Consider the following 17,956-nt stretch of genomic DNA (forward strand, 5'->3'; position numbering starts at 1 on the left):
AGTTACAGCCAAATGCCTTTTATAAGGCAGTTACCTAACGCCAACGGTAGGTGCCCCTTTGGACACGGCCGTTGACGTCAGTGGGGCCACAAGGAGCAGCTAGAAACGATAACAAAAGCGAACTGTGGGCAGCGCAACAATAAGGAAGACGCGTAGCTAGAAGTGCCTTAAACGATTCCATACGTCATTTATGCATTTAAAGGTGAAGGGGAGTAGAAGGCGAGGCGAGAAGCAGAGTGAGAAGCATGCGTACGTTCAGATAGAGAAGCGTTGACAAACAAGTTAAGCGAGAAGCGGTGCGAGAAGTTAACTAAATGCCAACAGCAGAAGCCCATTTGGTCACGGCCGCTGACGTCAATGGGGCCAAAAGGAGCAGCTAGAAATTATTAAAAAAGCGAAGGAAGAAGCGTAGCGAGAAGTGCTTAAAACGTTTTCATGAGTCATTTTATGCACCTAAAAGTGTCGGGTAGTAGACGGCGAGGCGAGAAGCAGAGTGAGAAGTAATACATGAATTTAGAGCGACAAGCGTTGATACACGCGTTAAGCGAGAAGCGATGCGAGAAGTTAAGCAAATGTCCTGTTATGCTTATCGCGCTAAAGGTGTCATCGCGAAAATGAAAAGAAAAGCTAGTTAATCAATAAAGCAACAAATTAAGTCTTTACCAGAGCGGAAAGTAAATTGGATTGTGAAAACAAAAACATCGAAAAGAATGAGCAAAAGCAACGCAAAAATAAAAGCGAGAAGCGTTGTAAAGGGACCACTGGAGTTAGGGCAAAACGCCAAAATTAAAATCAAGACAAGAAGTGAAACAATCAACAAAGCAAAAAATAAATAATAAAAAACCGAGAAGCTAAGTGGAAAGAGAAATATGAACCGAACTCCCAGCACGTAAAAAGGTGAGCAAAAAAATAAGACAGCCAATTCAAAAAGAAGCGAAGTAAAAGAGCAAAGCAAAAAAGGGCAGTCATAAGTGAAGCTAGAAATGAATCTAAAAAATTGATAACTGAAGTGAGAAGCAAATCAAACGAAAATCAAAATAATGAAGAGCAAGAAGGAGGGCAAGAAGCAAAGCGAGAAGCATAGTAATTAGTGAAGCTAGAAATGGCGTAAGAAGCAAATCGAAAGCAAATCAAAATAATTAATAGCGAGAAGCAGGGCAAGAAGCAAAGCGTGAAGCATAGTCAGCTGTTAAGCTTCAAACGAATGAGAAGCAAATCCAAACAATTAAAGCGAGAAGCGTAGTCAGCTGTGAAGTTAGGAAAAAAGTTTAAAGCAAATCGCTGAGAAGCAAAGCGAGAAGCGTAGTCAACTGTGCAGCTAGAAATGAAGTGAAAAGCTGATTAAAAAGATAACCAAGAAAAGGATTAAAAGAAACAAAAAAAATCCAAAAACTAAGTCAGAGACATTTAAAGCTTCTCGCTTCTTTAAACAACGCAGTTCTCAGCTCCGAACTTATCGCTTCACTGCGCTTCTTGCGCCCTTCGAAACGAGTTACGAAAAGCACAAATTTATCAGATCTTAATTTACAAAATGAAAAACAAATTTATCTACAAGCCAAAACTTAAATTTTATTGTTTTCAATAGAGCTTCAAAGTTATCGCAGCTTTCGCCACTTTGCGCTCAGGTTGGCGTTATCTAAGGGTTCAGATCTGAGTGTCGAAATGCTGTGGAGAGTCTCTCCCCAAGATATATGTATATAGAGAGAGAGAGAGAGAATGTTGAGCGCGTTGTCAGCGGGTTACATTTTCACTTTGGCTGTAAGTCAAGTCAATGGGATGATGAAGGTAACGGGTTTTTTTTAGCAGCATTTGATTGACCTTTTCTCAAGTTGAGCAACTAAATGAAAATGTTAGCAAGTTTCAAACATCTTCTTAGCTACAATGTCTGATATTGTGAATGTGCCTGGCACAGCCAAGCCACCCAACCAAACCAAACACAATGCCAAGAGCTGACATTTTCGATGTGGGTCCGACCCCGCCTCCCGCCCACTATGCCACACCGCAATCCTGGTACAAAGCACACAAAGGACTTTTGGACGGATCGGCTGAGTGCTTGGTACGGTGGTCGGGGCGGTGCGGGGCGGCGCGGGGCGACGGGGCAATTGATGCCAAGTTAATGAAAGCATCAACGGGAATGCTACTTAGAACTGCCCTTCAGACAAGAGTCGCGCATTCATCTACATATAATACTTTTATAATATAGTACTATACAAACACACACACACACACACGCACAGACAACACACAAAAGGTTGTGCCAAAGTAATTTACTTGTTCCCATTCCCAGAAATTTGAACGGAAAATTGAAATGACACACGTAACAGAAGAAGAAGAAGATGAGAGGAGGAAGACAAAAAAAAAAGCAGATTTAGACAGACATTTTGACGTTGTCTAGTCTTGACAAGCGTCGAGCTAGATCTCCAACTAAGTACACACACACACACATATATATATATATAGATATATCAGACAAATGCCTAGACTGTTAAAGATGTCAAATATATACATATATATATATATATATATATTTATATATATGTATATATCTTTGAAGTAAACAATAACACATGCCCATTATAAAGATATTGCCTTTGAAATGTGTTTCGGCAAAATTCTTTGGAGGCCCGCTCGGGGCGGGGTGGGGCGGGGCACGTACTTATGTATATGTGCGAGTGCCGGCACTGAGTCATAAACGATTTGGCCATTTTCGCCCATTTATTTTCTAATTGAATGCGTATGTACTTAGCATATACAAAATGTCTTAAATATACCCTGCAGGCATAAATATTCTAAAATAGGGTATGCTCACTGCAGAGTGTGCATGCAATTATCTAATGCGTTGCTCTCGAATTCTATGAGTATTTACTTAGCACATACAGAATATGCTATAGATATCCTGTAAGCATAAGCAAGCTCAAATAGGCTATGCCCAGATTGTGTACACTGTATTGAGTATTGCATAAATCTAATGCTGTTCGATATTAGCTATCTAATTGAAAGACTATTAACTTGTCATATATAAAATATCCTATCTATACCCTGTAAACATAAACATGCTCGAACAAGGTATGCCCAGATTGTCAAGACTGTATCATAATACATTATATCCATGTATCTAATGCTATTTAATATATATTTTCGAATTTAATGAGTATTTAGTGAGCATATCAAAAATAGCCTTCATATACCTTGTAACACACTCAAATAGGGTATGCCCTGGTAGGGTATACTGTATAAATAAAAATATATTTAATGCCAGTCGATATTTACTTACTAATTGAATGCGTATATATAAACATGTAAAAAGTATCCTATCTATACCCTATAAACCTAATCTTGCTCAAATGGAGCATGCCTAAATTGTGTAGACTGTATCGTTAAACATTATATACCTCTATCTTATGATACTCGAAATTTCTAATTGAATGAGTATTTACTAACCCTATCTAAAATATCATACATATCATACCATGTAACTAGCTCAAATAGGGTATACCCAGCTTGTGCAGACTGTTACTATGTATACCCAGATATTTATTTTCTAGTGAGAATGAGTACTTATTTTAGCATACACAAAATATCCTTAATATACACTGTAACCATAAACACTCTCAAATAGGGTATGCGCTGATAGACTCTATAGTGTGTATACATCTATGAAATGATCTTCGAAATCAACAAAGTTGTTCCAGTTTTCATTCAGATTTACATATTTGTCCATATTACCTCTAGAAACTGATATACTATAAATGCAAGAGGCTTAAAAAATGTCGACTTTGTATGCTTCAAACAGCTTAAATATATATTATATTCCTGTTCCATAAAAACAGTTTCAATTAAGTCGAGTTTTGTTTACAGGGTAGCTGCCATTCGAGCAGCATCAACATTTCAACATGGTTTTTTACGTATTTATACAATTCTTTGTCCTAACAAAGAGAAACAACGACAGCAAGACGAATCTATCATACACTTACCCCGCACACACCCTGCACACACACTCACACACAGCTGCCTGGCATGAAAAGGGTATCACACACACACATACACACACACAGTGACAGAGACACGCCCATTTGGTGGGCGCACAAATTGAATATGTTCTGCAGCCTGGCAATAAAGATTTGGGTTCATTGGCTTGACATTGATGAGACAACGCTGATGGACTCGGATGTAAATTGACTACACGAACTGTATAAATATTTTATGTGCCCAGAGGCACACAAATACATACATCCGCACCGCAAATGTAAGTAAATATATATATATACATATATATATATATGTATATATATATGTATGTATATGGAAATATATTTTTAAGTAGATGCAGCCACACGGAAAATCAATCAATGGCAATGGAAGCGCCAAAAATCAGCAGATGTTACATCTAACCACATATATACGATACGTCAAGTGGAGCTAAAATGTTTGTAACGACTCACACACACACAGAGAGAAGCGCACACACTCACACACACACACACACACACACACACACACACACACAGCTCTCACACCGCAGGAACTTAGCCAAATTACCTTATGAAATGTTAACGGAAAGTTTATTTTTTTGTTCTTTTTTTTCGATTGTTTTTGTGCCCATGCAATAAAAATGGGCAAATTAATTATCGCGCCGCATACGTAAACCTCCAGTAATTTAACATTATTAATAAACTGTTTGTCTAATCGATGACTAAACGTTGCGCATTTGCATTAACGTTCACATTCTCATTAACATTCACATTAACATTCGCAATTAACATTCGCAATTAACATGAACCTTAACGAGCCAGCTCCAAATTTCGTTTATACACATTTCTATTGGCAAGGAAGTTTCCAGACCTGATGGCGAGCATAACCCAACTCATCCAAAAAACTAGCATGTTCCCTATACAGTGCATAGATGTGGTTAAATACTTTGATTAGAATTATTATTATCATGCAATACATTGTCGAAAACAATAATGGAGCTATATAGTAGAATAAGTCCCTGACTCTGGATAATGCATCTAATGGCACATACTTTGGTCTACATTTAAGTTCTCCATCCAAGGGATAAGCTGGAGAAATATGAGATTTTCTTTCGCAGAGGATTCAATAGATCTTGCACAGTATCGAGAGCAGCAAAAACTTTTTTTTACCATTTACCCTTGTGGAAGGTATTATCATTTTGTCATGCAATGTGTAACGCACAGAAGGAGACGTCTCCGAAACCATTAAGTATATATATTCTAGCTCAGCATCAAATATATTCTGTTTTCCAAGATATTTTCATCAAACTCAGCATTTACGAGCTTCGCTATTCTGATATATTAGCAAGAGGGAAATTTCTACATGTGTTTTTCCTTACTTTCTCGTTGTTTCTTCTTCTTTTGTCTTTATATAGTTTTTATTTTATATATATTCAACTACATTTTTCTAATAGTTAAGTTATTTTCTATCCTAACAAAATACTTAATTAGAAAATTGCTGGACTTGGAGGATACCCTGAACCCAAAGACGAGCTGCCGTTACGAAAATTCGAAGTTTCTTCCATACCCAAGATCACACACACACATTCACGCACACACCAATACATACATTCGCATCTCAAAGAGCGAACTTTACAGCTGTGCTCCTTTTTTTCATCGTACCCAAGATATGCGGAAAATGGATTCTTGAATAACTCCGGTGCTCATCGTCTGATCTTTATGAAATTTTCGGGGCTTAAGTATATAAAGCAAAGCAGCAGAATTTAGCTTTAGAAATGAGTTTTCAAGTTTAGGGAGAACTGGGGGAGACAAGGCAAAAAATGCTTCCAATTTGCTTATAATAAAGTAGAAGCTACAGGCCGAATATGTCCTTAGCTCTTAAAATCTTCGAGCTTTGCAGAAAAAGAAAAGAAGTCGAGGAACAATTGTAAACTTGATCTGTCTATAACTATACTATATTATATTATATACATATATATATATGTATGTCAAGCTTCAACAAAAGAGCTCTTTGAGTTTGCGAGCTCGAAACATTCATAAGAAACGACAAACAGACGGACACGACTTTCGATGCCGGCCAAGAATATATAGTATATATACTATATGGGTTCCCAGATGCTTGCTTTATGTATTTACACAATTAACGGGCTCGAAAATGCTTCCTTCTGCCTGTTACATGCTTTTGCACCCATCAGCCACTTTAATCATGTTAAATGGATTTGAAATCTTGGTCTTTGGCAAATTTTATTTAACATTTGAATTTATCGCATAAAACCGACGAAGCAAAAGCATTTCAATTAATTCAGCAATCAAAACTTTTCCCTTTTGTTTCGTTTTAATTAAATCAAAGTGCGCGGGATTAGAGACATTTAAAATAAACCGACTAATTCGAAGGGCATTAAAACAGGATTTGCATTGGTTTTGTGCGGACAAATACTTTGCCAAGCACTTTGTCAATATGCCCCGCCAGGGCGTAGAGTATCATAATGAGTTTTGAAATCTATACCAGAACGTGCAATCGGTCGACGCATTGGTCAAGAAGAACGGCATATGCTACATCACATTAACCAAGAAAGAGACAGGCACGGAAACTAAGAGAGAGGTAGAGAGAGAGAAAGAGATGGGAAGAGAGTGAAGAGACAAGATGTTTGGGGTTAATTGGAGCGAATGATTGATTACAGTTTGCATTAATTGCGCTTTTCTGGTCATTAACCAAACGCCCATTAAAAATTCAAAGATGACTTCAGTGTAAATAAAATACAATTCAATTTACACGATGCCCAACTTAACAGACTGAAGCAAAACATAGAAAAAATAACAAAGAAAGCTCGACTGAGAGATGCCCTGTTTGACCGTGCTTCTGCTTCTCTCCTAACCCCACACTAGAGAAAATGCGTTCTTAGTGATTTTCATTGTTCATTGTCCGATTAATATGCAATTTTCAGGTATTAAATATGGCATAACAAAGTGTGCGTATACCAAATCCCAAGGCTTCAACTTTCAAAATTAGTTCTTTTTGCAATTCGGCAGGAATACGTGAAAGTATCGAAAAAGTGAACAAATTTTAAGCTGTATATACAATAACAGAACCTACAAGCCAAGTTGAGCTTAACTAGCTTTAATAATTCTCGAGTTATGCCGAAAAAATCATGTTCCAAGGAAGCTTCTAGTTGCGCCCTTAACAATCACTTGCACTCAACTATTATACCCTCATACATCCACTTTCAATGCGTTGAGGGTGTTAAAATGATTTCCAAATGAGACTACATAAATATGCAATCCATAAAACAAAAAAATAAAAAACTACTTAAAATGCCCAAAGAGACCATAAAAATGAACTCCTCTGTTAATTGAGGCATGCAGATGGGTTATATCTGTATAGCTGGGAGACATTTCCGAAAACGCATTGGCTATGTGCAGTCTCCGTAGACAGAGACAGATTTAGATATAGAGCTATGGCCCGAGCACCGGGAGACTGGGAGAAACTTTGGCTGCACATTAAAAAACAGCTCGCCGGGTGCTATTTATGGCAAATTCCTGAAACGCAGACATATATTTCAGATACAACGCGCATACAAGTGCATTCCGATGAGAGCGTCAATATATAGTAAATTCATATATATATTTAGATATGTATATATATACATATATATTTATATATCTGCGACTGGGACTCCAACTGGGCGCACGAACAGCAGCGCGGGGCTGGGGCACCGAATTGGAATTAAGATCGAGTACATTCTGCTGCATTGCATGCGCCGAAAATGAAAGCGAATTTGCACGAATTTAACGGATCCGAAATTTTTGCACAAATTTATTACAGATGTAATAAAAACTTAATGTACTTTCGTTTCTCGATGGGGTCCGTTGAGCAGAGAGAAGTAATTCATGCTTAACAATGCCAAAAACTGTTAGCTAAAAGTCGTTAACGTTAATAACATTTGCACGCATGTTAGCGATATGTACTGGCTGTTTTAGTAACAGGCGAACATTGGCTGTTAACTAACAGTAACTCGTTGCTCTACAGATAACATTTTGAGATCAAAGTGAAACTTTTTGAAAAATTTGCAAAAGCTGTTAGCCAAATGCCGTTACTGTTAATAACATTTGCACGCAGTTAGCGATATGTAATGCCTGTTTTTAGTAACAGGCGAACATTGGTTGTTAATCAACAGCGTTGCTCTAAAGAGAACATATTGAGAGGAAAGTGAAACTTGTTGGCTCCAAATTCAGTCTGATTATTTACTTTATCTACTACTATATCATAAATACACATGGCATTCATATTAATCTTTGCATTAGCAGCAATTTTAACATGTTGTCAAAACTTGTATAAAATTTATGCATTAACATTTACCTATGTTGCCGTTAAATCATCACGCTAATAATTTATTTCAATATCGCATAATTTGAAAAATTATTTTCGAATTTTGATAAACGATATAAACAAAAATGTTCAGACCAAAAACTATTAATATGATTGATTTATCCAAAATTAGAAAAGGCAGCAAAGCATCATAAAAACGTAACAAAAAATCCAACATTTGACTTTGTTTACACCGAATTTGTTCTATTAACTCAACAAAATGATAGAAAAAATTGTTGTTTTGATGTGTTTCATATATGAATTGAAATATTTATAATTGTATCGGGCTCTTAAGTTTTTAATATGTTTTCATCCGAAAATTGAAAACAAAGTCATTTTGAACAGTTGTGGAAAGATTAAAGATCATCTGAATCTTGAAAGTATATGCTGAGTAATAATAATAAAAATTGCTTGAAAAAGTCAATCCATAAAATGGCGCTGCCATATGAGCAAAACATATCAAAACAGCTAACTTTTTGCCAAATATAGGCAGATAAAAAGTCTGCTTAATATTAAGTTAAACAACATGTTAAAGCGGCTGTTAAATTAAATAGGAGCGCGAGGGCTTATGTCAAGGCAATTTGGACAAATATTTATCTATAAGGTAGTTAAAAAGTTTGCTTACCGCTCAATGTTAAAGCGGCTGTTAAATTTAATGGGATCGCGAAATCTTATGTAAAGGTTATGTCGATAATTGTAATGTCATCTTCTAGATAAATGTGAAACGGAATAGAATACTGCCAAAAAACGACATGTTTAGGTGACGGTTAAATTTAAGAGCTGCTTGCAATAGCATAAATGTTTAGGGATTTGTTGAAATTGAATCTGAGCGTAGAACACATACACTCTAATTCTAAGTTGCTGTTAAATATTTTACTATTTATAAAGGATGTCAAAACGAATTTCCAGCTAAACATCATGCTAAAGAAGCTTGTAACAAAACTCGACTAGGAGTTTCGGAACTAGCTCTTATAGAAAACTAATGGGAAATATGATTGCAAAAACCGCTAAAACCAGGGGTACTAACGGTTTTTGAACCGATCCGGGCTACGTCTGGAATGCCAATATTTATATTTGCCTTTAGTCTTAAACCTTAAACTATCTTTTTTGGATGTAAAAATGGCGAACCTGAATCTAGGTTCTTAGTTGCAGAAAACTAGTTTCACGAATTGAACCGCAAGGCGTTAGTTTGAGCCATGAACCAAACCAAAGGGCAAATGTTTGTTGGGCCTGGCAGCCATGCTTATAGCCAACATTAAAAAGCCATTTGCAAATGTGTTCGAGGAAAAGTTGGCAATAGTCAGAAGAAAAGTTTGCAAGTAACTTTCAGCTACAACTTAAACTTTTAACTAACTTAAGAGCTATTGAAAAGAACTTTGCATATTGTTTTAAAATGAAGATACAGTGAATACGCCTCGTACGTGCCGCATTAAATGCTTTGTATTTTGGCATAATAAAACAATACCACAATGGTAAATACTAGTGGAGGTCTATTAAGTCTATGATTTAATTTCTGTGTGTGTGCGTGTGTGTGTGCGTGTGTGTGTGTGTGTGCGTGTGGGTGTGCGTGTGGGTGTTATCGCATTGGCTATAAGCTAGCTTAAGCTTAGCACAACACTCGCCCAGGATCTGTGGCTGACACGAAAAGCTTTCTGTCCAGATTGCCAGGCACTTGCCGTTGCGATGCGGTGGGCGGGTTTTGTGGGTTGGGAATTTTGGTTGAATGCTTTTTGCCTGGAATTGTATATTGTGTTTGTGGCATTGTGGTTAACGGTTTTGCATGCCACAATCTTTTCTGCATGGCGCTGTGAAAATGCCAATGCCCCCCAAAATGCAAACGACGAGTGCCAAATACATGAGTAGTATACGAGTACCACAAGCTCAAGCACGAGTACCACGAGCACCACGAGCACCATAGGGTACTCTGGGCACCATGGGTACCATGAGTGCATGAGTACATAGATGAGTACATGAGTACATAACTCATTTAGAAAACGCGCTTGGCTCTGGCACTTAACAGGCGACTGCATGAGTTTGTTGATGTTGCTGTTGTTTCCACTTGGTTGCAGTTGCATACATAATGCATAAATATATGTATATAAATATATATATATATATATAAGTATATGGGTATGTGTGTGTGTGTTAGTGTGTTAGTGTGTTGTTAACGGTACTCACTTTGTTAGTTTGCGGCGCCTGGTTGCAATATTCGTTGTTGTTGTTGCTGCTGCTGCTGCTGTTATTGTTGTTGCTGTTGTTGTCGTTGTTGTTGCTTTAGTTAGCAATAGTTGCTGCTGTCGCTGTTGCAATTTGCTTGTTAAAATCGGCAATTTTTGGCACGCGGCTGTCACAAATGTTGTTGCTGCTGCTGCTGCTGCTGCTGCTGTTGTTGTTGCTGTTGCTGCTGTAGCTGCTGCTCGTACATATTGCCACTGAAGCATGAGCATGTGTAAGCTGATAGAACAGATTTTGCGTGCTATATATGTAGCTATGGCAACTGCAACATGGAGCTGCTGCTGCTGCTGCTGCTGCTGCTGCTACTGCTACTGCTACTGCTACTGCTGCTGCTGTTGTTGTATGCACATATCACGTCGCCGCATTTGGACGCCGATTTTCTATTTATTTTCAACTCTTTCGCTCAAATATGTTTCAACTATGAACAGGAAAAAAAAATTGATATATTGCATTTGTTGTATGCAATATACATATGTAGATGTATTTATCGTATACAGCTGACCACGCGACGCTTAACGAACGTTAAAAGATCCAAAAAAAAAGGGTAAACCACAAAAAATTAAAAAAAAAATAACGGCGAAGTTTGCCGCTTGCTTTCAACTTGTTTTCTTTGCTGTTTGCTTTATGCTTTTTTCTATTTATACGATTGTACAGTTGCAATGTTGTCTGTGTGTTGTTGTTGTTTTTTTTTTACTGTTCTTTTCTGTGGTACACTTCTATTCCATTTGCTGTTGTTGCTGTTGCTTATTGTTTGTTGCTGCTGCGCCGACTACAACAGCAGGGACGCTTGTCCAAATGGCAATGGCAAAAGTCGCATCACACACACACACACAAACACACTTGCACGCACACACAAACAGAAACACACACGCACACAAACACACACACTCAGACACTCGCAGGCAGACGCACAGTGAGACCAGTCGAGACAGAAAGCGTCTGTCCGTCTTTGCTTTGCACGTTGATGCTTCCGTTAGTGTTGTTTGTGCGATACTGACTCAATTTGTTGCTCGGCACCGCGTGTATACACGTAGCAAACGACAACACAGCAACGTCGCTGCCGACGCTGGCAGCGCGCATTCACCCGCCAACCAACCGAACAACCAACCAGCCAACCAAATACCCACCCACCGACAGCGCCGTGTACTGACGCTTCGGGTTTTGCTTCGTTTTGCTCGTGCCCCGGTCGGGCTCCTTTTGCCATGCCCAATTTTTACACGTATGAAGCCCTCCCCACCACTAGCCTGCTCGCCCTGCTGTATGGCCAAAGCAACGAAGCCCCGGCATCGTCGAGTGCATGCCAAAGCAGCAGCAGGCAGCCAGCAGAGTCCGGAGTCTCGCTGTCAGTCAAAGCAACGCGTCGTCGCTTGTCGTTGCTCTGTTGCCCCAGCCCCCCGCGCAGTCCCTGCAACAGAAATCACACACACACACACACACACACACACAAACATAAGCCCCCTGCATGCTTTAGCATATGCATGATTCCCGAAGAACCGTTGCGTCACCGGCTTCATTGCTGCTGCTGCCGCTGCTGCTGCTGCTGCTGCTGCTGCTGCTGCTGCTGCTGTTGCCCACCTTAGTGGGCGTGTGTTTTGCTGTGGGCGCGCTGGCGTAATATTTGACGTGCTGCAGTGTTGAGGTAGTTGCTGCCGCTGCCGCTGCCGCCGCTGCTGCTGCTGCTAGCTGCTGGTATGTAATGATAAATTTATGGTTCTGGCTTCTTTTTTTTTTTATTATTGCTGTTGTTGTTATTGGGTTTGGCGGGCACGGGATAGGTTGGTGCTGCTTCTGGCGCTAACGGCAGTGGTTGTTGATTGTTGTTTTTGGTATTTTCGCATTTCACATTCACATTGTTTTGTATGCGTTTTCTGTTTTATTTTTTTTTTTCTTTTGGTTTATTTGGTTACTGCTCCAAACTGGCACGAGTCAACTTTTATCGCACAGCAACAACACACACACACACACACACACACATAAACATAAACGTGTGCGTGTGAGTGTGTTTTGGTTTGTGTGCTCACATTGATTTCGCATTGTTTTTCTTGATTGTAGCTGTCTTTTAGCATTATGACAATAATGTTTATTGCAAAAACAAAAACAAAAAAACGAATATCGTAACTAAACTAAAATAACTTTTATATTTATGTGAACTTATGCTGGGGCTTCGGGCTTAACCTTCACTCAGATAGACATAAACACACACATACACGCACACACGCACACAAACACACACACACACACATTCTATGAACAGCAGCAAAGAGTTTGCCCGGAGTTAAGGTTACGCATAAGAAATTTTATATTAAACATACTTTTATTTTTTGTAGTATATATGAGAGATATCTATATATACAAAAAATACAAAATATATGGAATTATATGAAATATAATTATTTTTTATTATAGTCAAATTACTAGAAAAAAAAAGCATCTGGAGTTTTATCATTTTATTTATGTACTTCTTTCTTTAATCTCAATATATAAAACTGATTCTTGTGACTTGACCAACCAATTTGTATTATAATTGCACTATGCGATGTAATTTGTGAAATTCTACAAGTAAAGGTGGAAAATGCGGGGAAAACGGTATTTGTGTAAATTAATTTGGCAACTGTTCCACACTTTTCGGCAAATCCCAACCGAAAATCACGCTTTTCCGAACATTCCACCCTCTTGTATGGAAAGTATGAGTACAAGTTTGTTTTCAGCGAAAGTTATGTGCTCATTGCCAAAGAATGAACACGTGTTATATTTTTTAAGAGTCCGCCATGCGCGTAAATTGTTTGCACTTTTATGTCTTTCATCCGATTGATAATATGCAAATTATATATAATTTTTAATGGCGCGGGAAGAAGAAAAACAGAAAGCCGAAAGGTAGGTAATACCCATTCGGTATTTTTATGGTTCTTAATCATTTATTTTAAAGTTTAAGTTAAGGTATATGCATTAAAATATACTATAAAATACCATAGCATACATTTCGGGGCCGCAGCAAGGGCAATTTTTATTGAAAAATTCACAAACATAAAAATTATGAAGTTCTCTTCAACGTCAAAAAGTATGCTACAAATTCGCTGTGGCAGAATGAAAATTTAATTAAGCTACAGCCAAGATTGAAGCAGCCGCCGCTCATCAATCAAAATATTTGAAAAATTCGACGAGTGAGCTCCGTACTGAAATCAGTTCAAGGGAGCTCCGTTAATTACTCAACTGAATCTGGCTCTGAATCTGAATGGAATTTGGCATATCGTTTATCTTAATTTGTATTGATTAAAATATAATTTTGCTCAAAGGACAATTAAAGAGCAGAAAGTCAATTCAATGCAAAAAATGTCTGTGAGTTCATTTGGCAAATATGCTTCATTTTTATTATAGCCTGCACCCATTAAAAATGGGTAAACAGGGTATAATGTATTTGTGCAAATGTATGTAACAGGCAGAAGGAAGCATCTCCGACCCCATAAAGTATATATATTCTTGACCAGCATCAATAGCCGAGTCGATCTAGCCACGTCCGTCTGTCCGTCTGTCTGTCCGTATGTATGAACGCAAGGATCTTAGAACCTATAAGAGCTAGAGACTTGAAATTTTAGCTGTAGATCCTCCTAGTCCCCGCGCAGATCAAGTTTGTTTCAGATAATCGACAACTTGCCCCGTTTCCAAGTAATCGATAAAAATCGATATCGAAATCCTGTTTTTTTTTAGCAATTTCGGTAAATAATAAGAGCTTGAGTCACCAAACTTGAGATGTAGCTTCCAGAATAGTATATATATCAAGTATCTTTCATTTTATACCTATCGCCTGTTGGAAGAAGAGGGTTCAGGGTATCCCCGAGTCGGGAGCTCCCGACTAGAACCTCTTACTTGTTTTATATTTTATACGTCAAATTTATTAAGAAATTTGCCTTTGAGTTCATTTGCAAATATGTTTCATATTTATTAATTGTTACGATTTTTCTCTTTGATTTAATTTTGCAAATATATTTCATATTTTTTAAATGTATTTTGAAAAAATGTGACGAATTTTCTGTTTGAGTTCATTTTGCAAATATATTTAATTTTTATTAATTATATGCAACAAAAATGTAAAGAATTTTATCTTTGAGTTCATTTGCAAATATGATTCATTTTTATACTTTATATTTATTTATACGTCAAATTTGTTAAGAATTTTCCCTTTGTGTTCATTTGCAAATATGTTTCATATTTATTAATTGTTACGATTTTTCTCTTTGATTTTATTTTGAAAATATATTTAATTTTTTATAAAACATATACAACAAAAATGTTAAGAATTTTCTTTTTGAGTTCATTTGCAAATATATTTCATTTTGTGCAACAAACATATTTCATTTTTAATAAATATATGCAACAAAAATGTCAAGCATTTTCTCAATACTTCATTCATCATAGCCTGAAAAGTGAAAGGAAAAATTAAAAAGGTATTTGCGAACATTTTAAACAGATTCATATTGAAGCTCTTGGCTCGCATAAAGCTTCGAATCCGAGCTCCAGTCTCGATAACATTTTTGTACTGCACTCAAAGTAGAGTTGATGGATCATTTCGAGCCTTATGAATAATACCTGCAAATAATTGCATTGACTGAAACATTTTTATATTAATGCAATTTCCAGGCTCGCTCCTGAAATAATTTTTTATTTATTCTTTTATTGTTGTTGTTTTGTCCCTCCATTCCCGCAACAACTTTTTATAAATATCGAATCATCCAACCCAAAATCACCCATGCCCCGAATTTCACTTGCAGTCAGTCGAATCAATTCCACAGAAATATGTAAAGCATACTTTGAGGGTCAGCGAGAGAAAAAAATGTTTTATTTCGCCCACTCACCCAATTTGAACCCTTTGCCAATCAGATGCATTCCAGTTGAACGATTCGGTTTTTGTTTTTTCTGTTATTTTTGTTTTTTTTTTTCTTTTTGGTTACTGCCAAACTGACCCAAGCCCTTTTACGAGCAGCTGAATTTCAGTTCAATTTAAACAAGTTGCGGTACAGTTTACAAATTTAAAACCATCTCACGTGGAAGTTCTTAGCTCTATTCTGCTAGTTGAAGCTTCAAATAAAAGATTTATTTTCATTGCGAACCTGGAACTGATTCAGTTGCAAGCCACCAAAACAATCATTTTTCGAATACATACACATACACACTCTTGGCTATAAGTACCAAGTTTGCGAACCGGAACTAAAAACCTACCCTTAAACCGAACCAGTTGCTCCAAATACGAACCAGTACCTGAACCGAACTAAAGTTTGTCTTCAACAAGAATTTGATTCAAAGGCCAAGACTTTCGAGCGAGTTGCAACACCAAAGTATCTACAAGTTCATGAACTGAATTTAAAGGTAAAGAGCTGGCTCGAACCATGAATCGAACCAGCGACATTTCTTCCTGAGCTTGAAGCCCTGTTACGTACAATGCTTGAGAAAGAAAATAAAGCTAAAGTTGCAGATAAATACAAAGAGGGAAGTACCTTAATAACTTGTTCATATTTATAGTTAAATATAATGTATATATGTGTATATATCATATGTATATATGTTTATGTTTATGATATAGCATATATTATCAACGTAAACGATTCTCTTCAGACGTCTTTTTCTTTAGTCAGAAAGGAACTGCAACAAAAGGAGCCAGACAATATATTTATCTTCTTTTTTTTTTGGAACAGGTAATTCCCCTTAAATCCTAGGCTATAATAACACACAAACAGTTCTTAAGTTCCATTTGTAACCCTGTAAAACTAGTTAGTTAACTCGAAAATGCTATCGAACTACTCGAGACTATGCAAATGCAGTGCAAAAGCAAATTAATCGACAAAGTTGAATGAATATAATTAATGGGCGTTACAACAACGTTCTATATAGTATAGGCAATTGCGTATCGGGCTGCCTTTTAGTCGAACAGCTCCAAAATGGCTGGCATTTAGTTGGTAAAGGAGTCAAGTTAGCTGAAGGCAGACACAAGTTGGGGGCGTATAAATAGTTAAGCCCCAGTCGCAAGGATTAATGATCAAACAGATGACAGAAGAGTCAGGAGGAGCTGCAAATGGACAAATGGGGATGGGGGCAACGGGGAGCGGGGTTACGTACATTCCAAAAATTGGAGCACATTAATCAATCCAATTAATATGAAAAAGGTCAGCGATGCCACCGACTAGACGCGCGCGCACGAAGGTGGACTGTGTAATTTTCGAAAATGTTAGAGTCCACAGAGCCTGCCACCCACCACCCCCCCCCCCCCCCACCCCCCGGACGCATATGATTTACGAGTCAACTTCAACGGCCCAGCGACAGACAACAGATAATAATTTATTGATATCAAACATTCCATAGGTATATTGTGGGTGTTGTCAGAGCTTTAGCGGGCAAAATGTATTCTATACATTCGGTTAAACGGTCACACAGTCCACACACGCATGAGCTGTAACTAGAGCTGAGCTCGTGTGCTCAGCATCATCGGCACAGCCGCAAGTATCGGCACGAATATCGAAAGCACGTACATAACCTACAAAGCTTCAACTAACATACGAAAAACTGGACATGCTCGCGATAAGAAAACTATGCTCTTGAAGAACTAACTAACTAGTAAGTATTTTTGTTGATACAAACTGGTTGGCAAGTCCACTGTTAAGCTCTACAATAACTTATCGTAGATATATAGCCTACAAATGCTCTAATAATCCTTGTGCTGGAAATTTTTGATTTCTAAAAAACATGTTTTTAGAAAGGCTTGTTCAAATATTAAGCTCAATAATATGCTTGAACTAATTTTTAGCGAGCCAGACCTACAAAAATGTGTATTTGTAGCTATGTTATTCTTAGAACTATCCTAAGCTGACCATAAATGAAGATCAGCGACATTCCATAGTCAGTTTTCATAGATTTCCTTGAGCCTAAACTACAAATATTTCTAGTAAAATACATTTCTTCATGCAACAATTTAAAATATGAAACAACAATTTTAAATTAGCTTTTCATAGTTTTTAAGACAGAAGCTACACATGTACATTATATGTGAGTTAATAAGCATATTTAAACGCCTCAAAGAATAGCTCAAATTTCTGCCCCAACATGAGACCTAAGAGTATGAAAGGAATTTAAAGCCCGTGGAAATGCCAACCAATTCCAATGCTAAAATGACGGCGCTTATCATTCGCAATAAGTTTTAGCAAAATGTGCTTTAAGCTCTCGACTGTCACGCGCTGGTCGTGTCTTTTAAATCTTGCTGCACACACATCGCTAGCACACACACACACACACACACTCGTGAAGAGGGCGAGAGAAAAAATTGTATGACCTACAAAGTCGGTTAATCGTTGCCAAAGGGTGTGAGCACAATTCAGGTTCGAGTTGGCCTTCGGCCTCG

The 17,956-nt window shown here is 37.6% G+C and overlaps 1 protein-coding gene across 11 annotated transcripts in view; it reads right to left on the minus strand.

Moving 5' to 3' along the window:
- The window catches only part of SK (small conductance calcium-activated potassium channel), a 90,864-nt gene extending 79,308 nt beyond the window's left edge, over positions 1–11,556 (minus strand). For all 11 annotated transcript variants that reach the window (XR_010438216.1, XR_010438218.1, XR_010438217.1 and 8 more), the window contains exons 1-2: positions 11,485–11,556; positions 10,516–10,990 (exon numbers count right to left, since the gene is read on the minus strand). The gene's annotated coding sequence lies outside the window, so the exon portion shown is untranslated. The remainder of the gene's footprint in view (positions 1–10,515; positions 10,991–11,484) is intronic.
- Positions 11,557–17,956: the final 6,400 nt, after the last annotated feature.

The sequence above is a fragment of the Drosophila montana genome, unplaced genomic scaffold, assembly GCF_035044405.1.
Source record: "Drosophila montana isolate Dmon_TW-CO22-7 unplaced genomic scaffold, ASM3504440v1 contig_786_1, whole genome shotgun sequence".
Classification (NCBI taxonomy): domain Eukaryota; kingdom Metazoa; phylum Arthropoda; class Insecta; order Diptera; family Drosophilidae; genus Drosophila; species Drosophila montana.